This window comes from Lactuca serriola, chromosome 8, assembly GCF_051521515.1.
Source record: "Lactuca serriola cultivar US96UC23 chromosome 8, Lser_US96UC23_V15, whole genome shotgun sequence".
NCBI lineage: Eukaryota > Viridiplantae > Streptophyta > Magnoliopsida > Asterales > Asteraceae > Lactuca > Lactuca serriola.
In genome coordinates this window covers 246,289,119-246,305,869 of record NC_136415.1, presented here as the reverse complement: position 1 = coordinate 246,305,869, position 16,751 = coordinate 246,289,119, and the positions used below count along the sequence as shown (strand labels likewise).

Below are 16,751 nucleotides of genomic sequence, written 5' to 3'. Positions count from 1 at the left end.
TTCCACTTGAAGTAGTCAATACCAAATCAATACCCATCTCTTCAGCGAATGTCTCTACTTCATTACCACCATTTTCTCTTCCAACCACTACAATCACTACTTCATCAATTTTTGATCATCCTCTACAACATCCATTTACCACCTTATTTCCATCACAATCACCCAAAAATCCTCAATCTTCGCAACCAATGTCTGATGATGAAACTAAAGGAGGAGGTTTTGGAGGGACTTTTGAGGCCCTACATTTTGAATCAGAAGAGGAGGATATACCTGATCATATGCTTATGTCAGGTAAGCAATTTAGAATCCTGAATCGCAAATTGAATGCCGTTATTCAGTCACAAGCTGATTTTGGTTCAAAGTCAACAATGTCGGGATTGGAGGTGGAATATCTGATCAAAGAAGTTGAGAAGAGAATACTTGAGAAAGTTGATCAATTTGACAAGAACAATGAGCTTCGCATTCAAGCTCAAGGAAAATCATTCAACGGAGTTGTTTCTGAGTTGAAATCTATTACAAAAGAACGACATGTTCTTTTTGTACAGGATGTCAAGAAGGTCTAGGAAGATATTAATCTGAAGGTAAAAGAGTTAAAGCAGGAAATTGCGAAAGAGCTTCAAGATATTAATTCTCAACATTTGGAGGTACAAAAGAAGGTTGATGTGGTTGCAACTGATCTTAATAAAACTCTCACTGATTATCAATCTCCTGCTCCACTTATCGAAGCCAAACAAAAGGAGAATAAGGACCAGTTTGATAAACTTATTCAGTTGGTGACTGAATTAAAAACATTAGTTTCGGAAACTACTCATCAGACAATTTTGACTCCTGAATTCTTGTCTCTCAAAGTCAATACCTTGGAGCAAGCTATTCAGAAAGTATTGGCCCCGATTGCAAACTTTACTTCTTTGTTACCGAAGAATGCCCCACCTGCTTTCACAGGGGTGCAAGGGAGAGAGAGAAAAGGAAGTAAAGATGATGATGCGAAAACAGTGGGAAAGGTGATTTCTACTCAACTTAAAACCACTTTGCCAGTGTTCACAATGCCGATTTCCTCGAATGTAATGACAACAAGACCAATTGCGAAAGGAATTTCAATTGGGTCAAAAGAAGGAGGAACCTCAAGTGCGAAACCTCTAACAAACGATGTTGGTAAAGGGAAAGGGATTGCATATGAAAAATCAAAGGAGGAAAAGAAAGCAAAAGCAGAAGCAGAAATGGAGAGATTGAGGCAAGTGCAGAGTATCATGAGGCAAAGGGCAAGTGATCCACCAACAATGAACAAGGGTGATCCTGCGAAGTTATATTCGTATGAAACAATTGAATCCAAAGTGTTGGGGAATCACTTATATGAGTTCGAGAAAAAGCCAAGGAAGAGTTATGATGTTGCGAACTCAGATAGAAGCCAACTTGATTTTACGATAAACGAAATGATGTTTATTACGGCGCAGTACAAGATAAGTGAAAAGTTTGATAATGTTGATGAATACACTTATTTGAAGATAAGATTTCATGCTGTACTTGAGAAGGATCAAGAGGAGGTGTGGTCTTTAATGAAGATCAAGAAAGTTTTAACAATTAAGAAGGATGTGATGTCCGAAGATATGCTTCAAAACTTTCGATATTTTGTGGTTCGAGCAGACAACAAGGCATTCGACTTCAGCATTGCTGATTTTCCCTTGATGAATCTAAATGATCTCATTCAAGTGGCATCCATTCTCAAAGACATGCAAGAAAACAAGCTGAAAGGACATGATACTAATGTGTTCAAATTTGGTTACGCACATATCAAAATATTCATACATAACTACTATGATTGCTTGACGTTGACTGATGAAGAACTTGTAGTGGGTCTTGGAAGAAAAGTTACAGTCGCTTGGGAATCAACCTTACCTCAAACAGAGTTAAGGAAGTATGCTGATGGAGAAATATGCCTGAAACCTTTTGGAATGATTTTCGTAGGAAAAGATACGAAAGGGAAGCCCAAGAAATTTTTCTTTAAAGTCTCAGAGATTGAAAGATATACTTCTTCGCAATATACGAATTTTATTGTTCGTATGAATAACTGCAAGTAGAACAATGAAGGAGACAAGAAGGAGCTTAAGAAGATAATTACTTGGTATTCTGAAATTCGAAGAACAATGCACTCAACTATTCAACATCTTACAAACTGAATAGTTTCGACTGTTTACAAAGGGGGAGAATGTAGAGTCTAAAAGTTGTAAAAAGTCGAAGTGTTTGTTTCTTTAGTTTCGCATGTTAGTTATTTTACTAAGTCTTCATTTTGTGCGAAGCGTATTGCTCTAGACTTAGTATATTTTTTGTACACTCAGGTTGCCTATAAATAGGGACTGAGGTTAGAAGTAGAAAAATCGAATGCACGAGTGATTAATTTTTAATCATTCGCAATTTCTCTCTGCTTATTTTGTAATCAGTTCTTCATCAATATAAGATCTGATTAATATTTACTTTCTGTGTTCTTACTTTTCATTCAAACAAACATGATTGCATTCTAAATCTCGATAACAATTCTCTTCACCATCCTGTGTGCAGGCACCCTCTCCATGTAGAGTGGGTTAATGACTTCGGACTTAGCGTCCGAGTCATCTCCGTCACTCTCTGCATCCTCCTCAATGTCCTCATCAATATCCTCTTCCTCGAACTCCAACTCCTCTGGATTCTCTTCTGGTTCTTCCTCGAGCCAACCCCCATTCCCCCGATTGGGAAGTAGGGATCTCCAGGGAGATGAAAACCAACCATAGTGTCTACAAAAGAATATAAGCACAAGAAGGAGATATAAGAAACTACAATGAAGGTTTCACACACTGTCCAAAATACTCCTATAGTATTTTAATTGTTTATGTTTGATTCCTTAATCCTTTGGGTATTAGGTTTGCAAGTTTATATTCGTTGTCCACCCTGATCACTCCCAAACACATGTTGGTCGTATTTTGAATAAATATAGTTGATCAGGCTATATTTATCCCCAATATGGTCTTAAACCCTAAGACCCGAGTGGTGAAATTAGATGCAAAATAGTCGACGCATAGTTTTGTACTTCGTAACGTGAGTAGAGTATATGTATTGCGTAAATTTTAGTATATTACTGTTATTCTCTATGTGATTCGTTACAACCATACTAATATGACGAGAGCGCCTGTCTTGACGTTCTTCAGGTGTTGGTTTCTAAAGATAATTGTCACCCTAGACTGACATGTCTAGCTGTAGCGAGCAGCTCAAGTGTGGGGGTGTCAACTCCGTATAGATCTATACACAATATCCCTCTCTCCCTCCAGAAGACTCTGGTTATAACTACAGGACTTACTATGTACACTAGGTAGGTACGAGTGAATGAGCGTCTCATAAGAGCCTTAACCGAAATTTACGCGAATATTGAATTCCATTATTTAACGTTATAAATATTGCTAATAGAGTGTATTTTCGACCTATAAATTATAAGCGTCAAAACTAGTCATTTTTACAATAAGTGTCAAAAATAATCCATCTTTATAGTCATTATAGTCACAAATAGCCCAATTATACCAAAATTGTCAATAAAGGCCCAAATTTTACTAAAATGCCAAAAGTGGCCGAATATTATCTAAAATGTCAATAATGGCCCATTATTACCAAGAATGTCGAAAATGGCCTAGTAATGCCGAAATTGTCGAAAATGGCCCATTTTTGCTAAAGTTGTCAAAAATAGCCCATTTTTACAAAAAAATTCATTTAAGACCCATTTTTATAAAAGTGTTCAAAAAAAGCCCATGTTTTCTAAATAATCCATTTTCGGCCCATTTGTATTAAAATGTTAAAAAATGGCCCATTTTCACCTTTATGGCTGAAAATAGTCCATTTTTAGTGAAACTTCCATATTTTTTCATTTTTCATGTTTTCATGCCAAAAAAAATTTTAAACATATTCTTGGACTAATCCTTGTGATATTTACCATGCATCAAGTGAAACATATTTCATATAGAAACTAGTTTTCATTTTTAACAACATATCAAGTTAACTAAGTCCAACAACTTGATATTCAACCAAAATCACGAGTTCATGGACTCTTAGCATGATTTTCACAACATTTAACATACATATCATACAACACATTCACATGCAAGCAAATATACAAAGATTTACACAAGACTTTAACTTGTATTACCCCCCCGCCCCCAAAGAAGGAAAAACTCGAAAACAAGGGGTATAAAGCTCACCTTAGGGCTTTTTCGGTTTTGAAGAGGAAGATGGTGAAGGTTTTCGGCCTTAGCTTGCTTCCTTGAAGATATTTGTGATGTTTTGGGGGCTCTAGAGAACATATACAAGAAAATAGAGTGGTTTGAGGAATGATATTAGTATAAGATGGAATATAACAACTTGAGTGTGATATAAACTTACCAAGTTAATGATCTTTGAATAGGAACTCTTGATCACACTTTCACACCCACGAAAATTTAGAGGAAAGAATGAGAGAATTTTGGAGATTAGAGGAGAAATAATTACATGCTAGATAATAACATAAATGTATCTTATGTAAATTTGAGGTGGCACACGAAAGTCAACCTGTTTCATTTGTTTTTCTTTTTAAAAAAAATATGATCGATTATAGGGAGGGGGGAGATAGAAAGAAATTGGCCTTGGTTTGGAAAGGTAATCGAGAACCCTAGGACCATTAGTGTTTTTGAGTTTCTGGGCTTGGCTCGGGCCCAAGAATAGTTTCAGTCCCAAACTACGTCCAAATGAAATGGATTTCGCCCAATAAAAGTTTTTGGTTTAGGAGAGAGAGCCCAATTAAGATTTATGATCCATTAGGGCCTATATATGGGTTTTCGGTCCAAAAACATTTTAAGTGGAAGAGTCTTCAACCCAATAGGGGTCCAATAATGATTTTTCGGCCTTGCAAAGCCCATTTGAGGGTTTTCGACCCAAATAATACCTAATGGAGGTTTTTGGCCCACTATGGTCTAAGGAAGATGTTCACGGGCCAAATAAGGCCCAATAAGAGTCTTACGGCCCAAAACAATGTTAAATACAAGTTTTCAGCCCATAAGGATCATGTTGAGAGGTTATTGGCCCATTAAGGCCCAATAGGAGAGTCTTGATCCATTAAGAGGTTTGGACCGAGAAGCCTTGGGTTAAGGCCCAAAGTTGAGTGTGCATAGCTTATTGGGTTAGTTTTTGGGCTTATACGAGGAAGTTTCGACTTGAAACACAATTTTGGATTGTAAAAACATGTATAGTATTGAAATTTGGTTATAACAAAAGTAGGGTTACAAGATTACACAAAGACATTATCTTGTATAAAGAGAGAAATCCTAGCCCTAATTTGCTAGTTGTGACATTATCCAAGTGGGAAACTGTTGGATTTGGTGTCTAAGCCCATAATTATCACTGGTATGTAGTTGACCCGATAGTAGGATGGTCCTTTTGGGTTGCCTTCACCAGAGCAGTTTTATAGGATGGACTTTTGAGAAAGAGGTTATTTGTGATTTATTATTATATTATAAGTATAATATCTTAATTGAGAAATCATATTCTTTAATTAGTATTGTTCAAGAATTAATTTGGAATTAATTTAGTGATTAAAAGAGACTGGTTAAATATACGGGGACTAATTAAGTAAATCAATGATTCTTATAGTGTGGGCTTATGATCCATGGTTGACTAGGATGGGCTAAACCAATATGATTGTCCAGGGAGGTTTAACCCATGGAGCCTAAGAAATATGAAGGGTCATGGTGCATTAAGGTTTGCATGGATGAAACCCTAACCTTTATCACACTATAAAAGCAACCCCTAGCCCTAAAATCGGTGCCCGTTCATTCTAAGAGAGTGATAATCGATTTTGAAGCCAATTAGCCTATTCTCTCAAGCCTCCTCTTGCATTTGGTGTTTGTGACACATTAAAGACATCACACTTGAGGTACTAAAGCTTTCTAAGGCCAAGAACTACAAACTACATCAAGAGATATTCATCTAACTTGGTTTTACCTTGTATATCCTCTATTGTATGCTAGTTAGGATATATGCTTTGGAAAAATCAAATTGCATGTATAATTATAGAAAACTTAGATCCAAAGCATATATGGTTGCATATGCACCATAGGAGTGTTATAGTGCTTAAAAAACAACAGTCAACACTTGATTGGTCAAGCCATGTCATGGGCCTTTCCAAAGCCTATAAATAGGCATCTTGGGATCCATTATAAAGTGGCTCAATTCTGCTTAATTATGCTCATCTGCTGTTTAGACTAGATTTTCGAGAACTACTTGAGTGTTTTAGTGTGTTTACTATTCAAACACTTGTAATTGAATCTTTTTGAATATGATATAGTTTGAATCATTGATCTTGAACATATAAAACGTTTTTATCTTTAACTTTGTTGATTTGTAACTTTTTATTTTCTGCATTACTTGCCACTTTCTGAAACTCTATTTCAGTATTTTCAACATTTGAACTTTTCAAGTATAGGTTTAGTGATTTTCATCATTTCTTCAATCATATATTGTTTTAAAGAAGTAAAAACACTAAAAAAAATTAATGATTTGCGGGTGAAACTATTTTTGAGATTATAATAATTTACGTTGCAAAGAAATCAATTAGCCATGTGTAACGATGAAAAAAATGTCTTTATTTTATTACTTTAAAATATAGTTTTTAAATAACAATTTGTTAAAATTAGCCGATTATATTTTAATGGTACAGGAAAAATCCGCCGAATCTGATTTTGCCCCCAAAAATTACTTTCTAAGTTTTTGGTTTTTCCTTAACCCAGATGTAAATTCAACCTTTCCCTCCTCCAATGTCAAAATCCCCAAAAATTCTAACATCAAAATAGATCCCTCCAAACTCCAAATCCAAATCCAAATCTCCAATATTTAATATTGTCTTCCATTCTCGACTCTCATTCTCTGTGGCAACCTGGAAGATGGAGGGAGCCATCTCTTTATGCCAATTCCATGATAACAAAGAGAACATCCCTCCATTTTTGTCCACTTCCAAAACCACCGATAATAAGCTCAGTGCGAAGATGACATTGAAGAAGAAGAGCAACCACAGAGTACCTCTTAAAGATATTACTAATCTCATCGTCGATTCTCTTATCCAATCGACGGCGGTGACTTCACCTATGTTTCATTGCTTACAGTCGCGTTCAATATGCAAGCCGGCAGCTGGTAATCGCAATTTGATGGAGGAATCTCGTTGCAAGTCGTTGAGGTTTTGTTTTAGATGATTATTTATCTAAGATATGTTGAACGATAAGATGCATTGCTGAAATAGTGAAACGGGTAGATATAGAGTTTTGTACAGTTTATACGTTGGTTGGATTGGAAGAAAAATTGTATCTTATGGTTCATTGAATACTAGATACAAAATCGCATATCTTGCATTTCATTGAACACATTTGCATCCAAAGACTCCTAAATACAGGAACAATCTTTTATTTGATTAATTTTTTAAATATGTTTTTGGTTTGTGAATTTGTTTTTTTGGCAATATACATAGAATATTGTTGTAGTCGTGTAGATAGAATGGCAATGTTCACCTAGCACATAAGAAATAATAATAATAACTAGATGAAAAATCCTGCTTTGTGGAATATTGATTTGGGCAACTCCGATCATTTTGACAACTTCGTGCTTGTTATCGATATAGATGATTACATAGTAATCCGGAGCGAATATAAAGCATGTAACATAATAGTTTTTAAGATAATACATAGAAAATAGCCTGACCACACAACAAATTGTAGATTGTTTTCAGATTTAAAAAAACTCATATTGATTTTGGTTAAATAAATGAAGAAAAAAAAAATACTTATTTTATTACATGTCTTGCACTAGGAATATTCATTCCATAATCCAGCCCAACCCAAGAATATCTTGCATTGGTATGATTGATGTTTGGACTATTGAAACAAGGGCAGCCTAGATTATGGGCGTATTCGGTACGGAGATAATATCAAGGTCCAAGGTCTCCTTAGGGTTGCTGAGAGCAACCGTGATGGGTTTTAGCCATATCCAGCCCAACTCATAATAGCAACATACTTACACCAAGATAATAACAATATTTAACTTATATTGGTAGCAAAACGTGAGTACATTGCTATTATAAAGAAAAAGATTAAAATAAATACATAACTATTATAGGTAAGAAATATAAGTATGTTGTTATTAGGTTCATACTTTTAAAAGTATATTGTGCATAGTTTTAGGTTTGGAAAAATTTCTGATGTGAATTTTATATTTTATATATGGTTTTAACAGAATTTACGAGAATTAAGTTTAAGGCATGCACAGCAAAACAACAACAAGGCGGGGCTTTTAAGAAAGTATAGGTGATTGTCGATTGATTAGAGATCCAAGAGCCATTCTTTTTTTATACTCATTAAATTCCTCATATTGGTTTGCAGTTCGTAAAAAGTAGAGAAGATTATATTATATTTATATACCCCACAGTTTTATATGTTTTTACACGTTTGTATTTATATATTTATTTAGGCACCAAATCTTGCATCATTTTTACTCTTTATTTTGTTCATACTTTCACAAACTTTCCATCGTATTGTATGCACATAAGGATAAAGTTGGTTTAATTTGTTTCTTTTAAGGTATTTTTTTTAACATCAAAATCCGTGGATTTTTCTATATTGTTCAACTGTGTTTCTCCATTGTTGTAAAATAAATAGACACAAACAATATATAAAAGCAAAGGCAGTTAATAATTAAATGTCTTTTATAACAAAAATAATTATCTTATGATAAATTGATAATGAGATTGGTTGCTACAAAATTAACCATCATTAATAGGGGTGTTCAAAAATATCCGCATCCGAAATATCCGATCCGAAAATCTGAAAATCCGATCCGAAATTATCCGAAATTTCGGATATCCGATTTTACGGATTCGGATACGGATAGTGAATTTATAAAGTTTCGGATATTTCAGATATCCGATATCCGAAAAAAATATTTTTTCTTTATTTTTTAATATTTTAAAATGAGAAATTAGAAACATTGACATGCTTAACGGACTAATGTTCCCCACCATTTTCAACTTTTTCGTGACTATTCTTTCCAAACTTTTATTGCAAACCTTTCCATTTACAATCGTTATATATTTGTTTGTTATAATCCTGGTTCGTTGGCTTATAATAAAAAACTATTAAGTAAATGTTACATATATTTATTTGTTGCTATCGATATCCATCTATGTCGCAAGATTTAACATAGTTACTATTATTAATTTTAAGAGTTGTGGTGAGGATGTTCAGATGTGGATATTTATTTAAAATTAATGAAATTCGGATATCCCGTTTAATATCCGAATCCGTATCCGAAATTTCGATACGGATTCGGATATCAAAAATCAACTATCCGAATTTTCGGATATCCGGTTTTGAACACCCCAAATCATTAATACACCAAGATGGGAGGCGTTACTACTTAGTGCCAAGGTTGTTAAAATCTCAATTAATTTACCAAGGTTGTTAATTCAATTAATTTATTATTTACATGACTAATCTGCAAAAGAAAATCAGGCTAAAAGCACATGACCTTATAAAAATTATGAGGTTGGACGGAGTGAGTGCGGGAAAGGGGTGATGGAAGCTTCCCTTACTCCTGTACACCACTCCGTGGGTGAGGGAAAGGCGAGGGAAAAAAGCTGCGGGAAAGAGATGGGGTGAGGGGTTGCCGCACTCTCTCCCTTCATGCTATTGGTCAGTTTTTTTTTCTTCTTTAATATTTATAAAGTTATATACCTACTAAAAAATATAAAAAATATATCAAAACTCATGGTTTTTAATTCCCTACAAAATGAGTATAATATATGTATGAAATATATTTATAAAAAAACAGTGAGGGAAGGGCTTCCCATCAATTTTTTGGCTTTTAAGTGAGGGAAAGAAAAATGAGGAAAATGAGGATATGGCCCACAAAAAGTGACCCACACCCTAATCATAAGTTTACTACTTTTCTTTGGAAATGATTACAAAAGAACGGCTTATTTCATAAATTTGCAAACAAATTTATTTTGCGATATTTGTTCCGTAAAGTATTTTGGAAATAATGATCTGTCAAATGAAATGGAATATGATGGAACTGAAATTAAATATGATTGGAATTTATTGTGTTTGGTTGACATTTAATGAAATTTGTTTTTTGTTTGGTTTGAATATTTATTAAATGATATTGGAATTATTTAAGAGAAAATTACTAATCTAGTCATAATCTCTAATTATGTGTTTATTTTTACCTAGAAATATGCACTTATCCATAATATTCTTTAAAACCATAGATTTCTTAAAAAAAAACTACGGTCAAAGTAACCAAAAAAAAATAATAATAACTACGCTTTCGGACAATTGACTACTGTTTCGTGGGCCGTCTACTCTTTTAGGGCCTGTCGACCCTTAGTTTTCAGATTAAGTCATTTGTGTAATTTTCAAATAAGTTAGACTATTATTTTCTCTCAATAAAGTTTCCAAAGAATAACCATGTATCTTTTGATTATTGCTATAATTTTAATGTACTCTTGATTAGAAGTAGCTTTTATAGATACAGTTTTTTTAACTACCCGTAAAGAAAAATATGAAACTGTAAACTTCATAAGAAACCTACGATGTACAAATAGACAATTTACAGATTATGCATCGAAAGCTTGTACACCGTAAGTTTCTTTGATGAAACCATAGGTTTTCAAAAACTACTATTTGGGAGACTATAAACATTAGAGAGTAAATTGTAGGTTTTAAGAAACCTATGGTTTTGATTTCAAAAATGAATACATATATATATATATATATATATATATATATATATATATATATATATATCCTCCTTAATAAATGAAGGTTTTTTTGCCACGTGTCAATCTCTAATGAGTTTTAACACTTGTCATTTTGTGGTATTTTTGAAATAAATATTATCCACTTGTCAATTTTTTGTTTGTTTCAGTTTTTATAATTAAAGTATGTAAAGTTATACATTAAAAAATATTTTCTATTCACACCTTAATGTTTAATTTTTTTAAATCAACTCATGTATTATACGGGTTTCAAAACTTGCCCTCAAGTTTTGGGATTTAAAAGTTGATTAAAAGGTTTAATTTAGGAATGTTAAATTCTAAAACCATAGTATTGTTTTGAAAAGTTCAAATCACACCCTTATGGTTTTATTAATTAAGGTGTATAATTAAAAGAGGTTTAATAAATCCATAAAGTTTTGGTTTACAATTTAATTGAATTAAAAGTATAATTGTTAAATTTAACCACCTAGTATTTTAAAAGTGTAAAATACACCCTATACTATATATAACATTAAAAGTCTAACATTATATATATATGTATGAGTAAAAGTCAGTCTTACCGTTAGTAGGCCTCATTCACGAAGCTGGTCTATAAGGGGTGTTTAAGGAAATTGCCTATAAAATGGCGATTGAATGGGTATCCACTCTTACCCATTTCACTCTTGACTAGTGGAGGGTCGTTAGCCGAACGGGTAGGATAGGACAAAAACCTTCCATTATAAGTATAATGAAGTATAAAAGTAACTAAATGTTTTCAAAAAATTCTCAATCTTAGTTACTTTAGGAAAAAGTGAATTGATGCAATTCCATGAAATTACACTTTGTGCCCTTGCGAAGACGTTAGTGGAGCGTGTGTGGTTTACCGACACACTAAACGACACACTAAATAGTTCTAAGCAGAGGTAGCAAAGGGTGACTCAATGTTTGTCATAGTTCGGTGGAGCGTGTGTGGTTTACCAGCACATCGAATAGGTGACTGTAACATGTGGGGGCACCATGTAAGTTTGCATGGTTATTCACACCCGCTTTGTGATCCTCAGCATCCCAGTCACAAACTAGAGGGGCATATCGAGATTTAAACATGCCATTGAAAAGTTCAATGAATCTCAAAGTATCTAGGAGTTTTCATAGATCTAAATATTAAATTTCTTTTTCATTTTTCATGGTGGAAATTAGTGAATCGTCATTCACTTACCTTAAAATATTCTGCAACTAGATTACGGCATCCCTTTTTCTAGGTTGTAGTGTATTGTGTTGGGTCCTAGCCTTAATATCTCATTTGGGTGATTTATTAAGGACTCAATCAATCAACTAACTTGAATTTATTTTTCTCCCGTTTTGTAGATGTCACAGTTCGACAACTATGGTCTTCCTAAATCCCGTGGAACAAGCATTCCACACGAAGATGATATTCCACGATTCGATCGAGGAACAAGAGATCATGCTTCACTTCCTCCTCCTCTAATTATTCTCCCTAACCCACAAGATCGAAGAATTGAAAGGTTCAATGTCACTAAAGTCCTATTGGAAATGAAACATGAAAATGGTAAACCCGTGTGTGCCCACGTTCTAGAAATGAAATCACACATCGATAGGTTGATAATGTTGGGTGCGTCATTCCCTGATAAGTTGGCTGTGAACTGGGTTCTGCAGTCACTTCTGAATCATATAATGAGTTCAAAAGAAAGTATTATATGATGGATCATGACGATAACCTCATTGACCTAACTTACATGCTCATTGCTGCTGAACCAGAAATGATTTGGCAAAGCAATGGAGTATACTTGTTGGGAAAGTCAACCAACAATGCTTCCGAGGACGTTCTAGGAGAACCAACCTGCGTTTGCTGCCAAGAGAAAGGGCGTTGGATACAAGTCTGCCCTAAGAGCCTGAAGAGTCCAAAAGATGGGAGTGTCAAAAAGTATGGCTGTGCTTCAGGTAAAATCCACTATCTAATTCCATTAAGTTCCTATTCGTTGATTCTTAATACATGATGTGATAAGATTGCATTTGAATGTTTTGCAGGATCAGTGAAAAGAGAGGAAGCTTGATGAAAGAGCAAGATGAATCTAATCACGAAGAAATGGATCTCGATCGCATGGATTTGAAGATTAGATTTTGAGCTTAGAAAGTTATGATAGAGTTGTTAGGAATTTTTCTTTTGACTACATAGTTTTCAGTTGCCAAACAGGTCGAAAGTAGCCAAATTCCATGAAGCATTAATAGGTACTTATTTGGCTCTGGTGGAAAATTACAAGTGAAGCTACTTTTAGAATGATAATGATTGATATAGTTAAAGTGGTAGAAGATATTCAAGTCGGATTGTTTTGTTGGATGAAGAACAAGGCTCCAATTTATAACATAAATTAGTGACCCTCTCCTACAATTACTAGTAGCCTGTAAAGGTAACTCTGCTAGGCCAGTTGGGTTGTGTGCATTTACTGTGTGCAATTTTTGCTGTGAATTTGCAGTTTAATCTCAACACAACATTTGGATTGTGTGTTTTTTTTTTCTCTCACATTGAGATTACAAATTTTGTAGTGTAATGAGATTATTCTTTAGCGGTTAATTCTTTTTAGATTGTTAATGGTGGTATTTAAGGCTCTGTCGGTGCGAATTTCTTATTTTGGCAAGTCTATAATGTGGCTTGTTGAAGTTGTGGTATGTTATTATCTTGACCTCTCAGTTTTGTGACATATGAAAATAAAGACCTATTTTATAGATGGTCCTATTAGACTACCCCATTAGGACAATTTGGATGAGCCGTTCGTCAATTTTCAATTAAAAGAAAATAGAAACTAAAACATTTTTGGTGACCTCGGCCAGAGACACAACCCAAGTTCACTGAAACACGACAACTTTTAATCCAAGATAAACCCACGTGTCCAATAGTTAATAGTGGAGCGAAATACACTTTTCTAATTAAATTTAAGTTTGTTAATAATTCTATCTTATTTTGAGTAAAAAATTAAATTAAATATATACCAAAATACATGATTAATTTTTATCTACAAAATAATATCTATATCGATATAGTTTTTTTTTATATTTTTTTAATATAAAATTGAATTGGGTTGGATTGCTAACCGGAATAAAAGATTGGGTTTAGTTGAATTATAAATATAGAAGATAGAAAAATTAGTCTTTTGATAAATTACTAAGTTGGATTGGGTTGTGAATGAAGATAGTCTTATCGATTAAAATTTAGGAATGGGCATAGAAGACTTTTAAAAATATTTTTTTGGACAAATGATTTTTCCCTTCTAAAAAAAAACTAAAATAACTATCACAAAAATCAGACAATCACACCCTTTCATCCGTGTACAAAAGAAAAAAAAAAGGTGCAGTGTTTGAAAATTATAATAACTCAATTCATTCATTTATTAGATACAATATCTTTTACACAATAAGATTTGTTCAAGCCAATCACTGAAACACACTTAGTAATAAATATTCAATTAAAAAAATAGATGATGAAGATCGTTATTGCATACCCATTTATCATCACATGCACCTTATTAGAATGAGATATCCAAACCATGAAACTTTTCCATCGTAATGTCATCCATAATCTGGGTCATTTCATTTGTAAGATAATTTCTCCATCCTCCAACCTTCCCTTCCCTAAAGAATGTGTTATTAGCCATTCCCTTACGGTAATCCCCATTCTTATTAACTTCCTTTAAAATTTCAAAACTACATAGCTTTACGATCTCATCCACCACACCATTGGCCACTTCCTTCTCCGTGAAAGGAAAGCCCAAGAACTCTGCCAAACACTTCACTTTACTTGCAGTATCTACTTTCATGTCCTCATATGTTAAAAATAGAATCTTTGTCGGATCTTCAGAACTAGCCTTATGGTACTCTTTCACATGATCCCAGTATGGTCCATATGGCAAAAAACCTTTAACAAACACATTAAGCATCTCACCGATGGTCATTTGGGTACGAGACTTATCTGTCAACTTGTTTGCAAAGTAAAACCAAGATACCAAAGCATCCTTAGGGTTCCTACACATGTAAACTAATCGACAACCAGATTCAAGAATGGACTTGGGTAATGTTCTGTAAGGTATATGGCTAGAGAAGAGACGTGGTGAATTTCCATGGACATAAGTGGGAACGTTACTAATGATTTCCGTCTCAAGGAAAGGCACACATTTGTGGGGGTTATAGATTTTTAGAGGGTGATTTAACGGGTTGATGTTTTTATACTTTGTTCTGTTCACGATAGCAAACACGAGGGCCTTAATCCATGTTGTACCACATTTTGGTTGTGTAACGATGTAGATATCAGTTGATTGAGCCTGAAAGCTTTCTTGCACGGCCATCACTGTTTCAATTGAGAATGCATGATCCGTGATATACCAAAATCCTTGATACATGTAAACGTCTTCACTCATCCAGCCTTTTTCTCTAGGAAATTTGGTAAACTTCTCCTTGTATCTATCCGAAAGGAGGGTAAGAATTTTTTTTTCATGTTCTTCATGATCTGAGTTTGGTTTAGAAGCCAGTGAAACATCAAGGATAGACATTGGAAGGATGTTCATGTGTGGAGTGAAATGAAGTTTGAGTGCTTAAAATATATACACACAAAGGGTGGCCAAATTTTGAAGATAAAAGCTTTGTAGTTTCTCAATAACATCATACAAAACGTGGGCGACATTGTTATCATGATTAACTTTACCGAGAATTATGTTTTAAATTAGAATATTCCTAAAATATTTTACATATTTAGTCCCTGTCGTATACAAAAATTGGCAAGTTCTGTTAATATTTGAAATTATCCTAATGTAATCGTTATTTTTACTTTTTATTTCCCATTTAAAAATGGGCAGTTAAAACCAATTATGTTATATTTTTTACGATGACGGTTTGACCCTAAGAAAAAAATGCTACGTATTAACCTATACTTTAGCGAAAATTGGATTGTTCGACGTAATCTCCAACGGTACTTGTAGAGTAGTAGTCCATGTTTTAACAATTTGATACTAGTAATCAAAGGGCGTGTTTGGTAAAAGTAGCGGATAATGGGTAGTGAGTAGCTGGTAGCGTTTAATTTTGAAGCGTTTTGTTAAAAGCTTCTCCCTGTAGCTTTTTATTTTGTAGCGTTTTGTACTGACTAAAAGTTAAATGCTCCTGTTGCCCGAAGAAATCTTTTTTTACAAGCGTTTTCTATAAACCTAGAAGCTAGAAACTCCTAAGATGTATATTAAATACATCCAAAATGTTTTCATTTTCTTAAGCATGTGGACTTTTTATCTAACTCCATTATATATAAGTCTTTAAGTCAGTTTAGAGTAACCACTTTACTGTTAAAACTTGTCTAAAAATATAAATTAAATTACATGGACTAAATTAGTACCATTCTAAAGACAGATTCATGATAAAGATAGGAAAAAAAGACAGGGAAAAAGTATCAATCGGGAAAGTTTCTCAATATCAAATCCAGAAGGCCGATGAACAGTATTTGAATGATACTTCATCTAGAAATTCATCTTCGAAAGAATCAAATACTTCAGTTCAAAAATGGCAACCAATATCAAAGAACAAACACACTGAGAAGCATGAGAAGACCGTTAGTGAAAGTTCAAAACTATCAAAAAAATTATGTTTCAATCTCTTTAACTGATGATGACGACTTAATTGATACTTTCAAAACGAAAGTTCAAAATTGGGCTTTAGGTTCTAAATTTCATTCACTTTTTCAAACTAATAACCAAGGACCCAAACAGCCTTGGGTACCTAAATTCCTTTAATGATTGCAGGTACTGTATGACGAGCAATATGATGAGAAATGGTACATCGTTATTGGTTGCTCAGGTCACATGATTGGGAGAAAAGCTTTGTAGTTTCTCAATAACATCGTACAAAACGTGGGGGACATTGTTATCATGATTAACTTTAGCGAGAATTATGTTTTAAATTAGAACCGCCTGGT

The 16,751-nt window shown here is 33.8% G+C and overlaps 1 pseudogene; it reads right to left on the bottom strand.

Moving 5' to 3' along the window:
• Positions 1-14,162: 14,162 nt before the first annotated feature.
• On the bottom strand, positions 14,163-15,368 carry LOC145071477 (cytosolic sulfotransferase 13 pseudogene; annotated as a pseudogene).
• Positions 15,369-16,751: the final 1,383 nt, after the last annotated feature.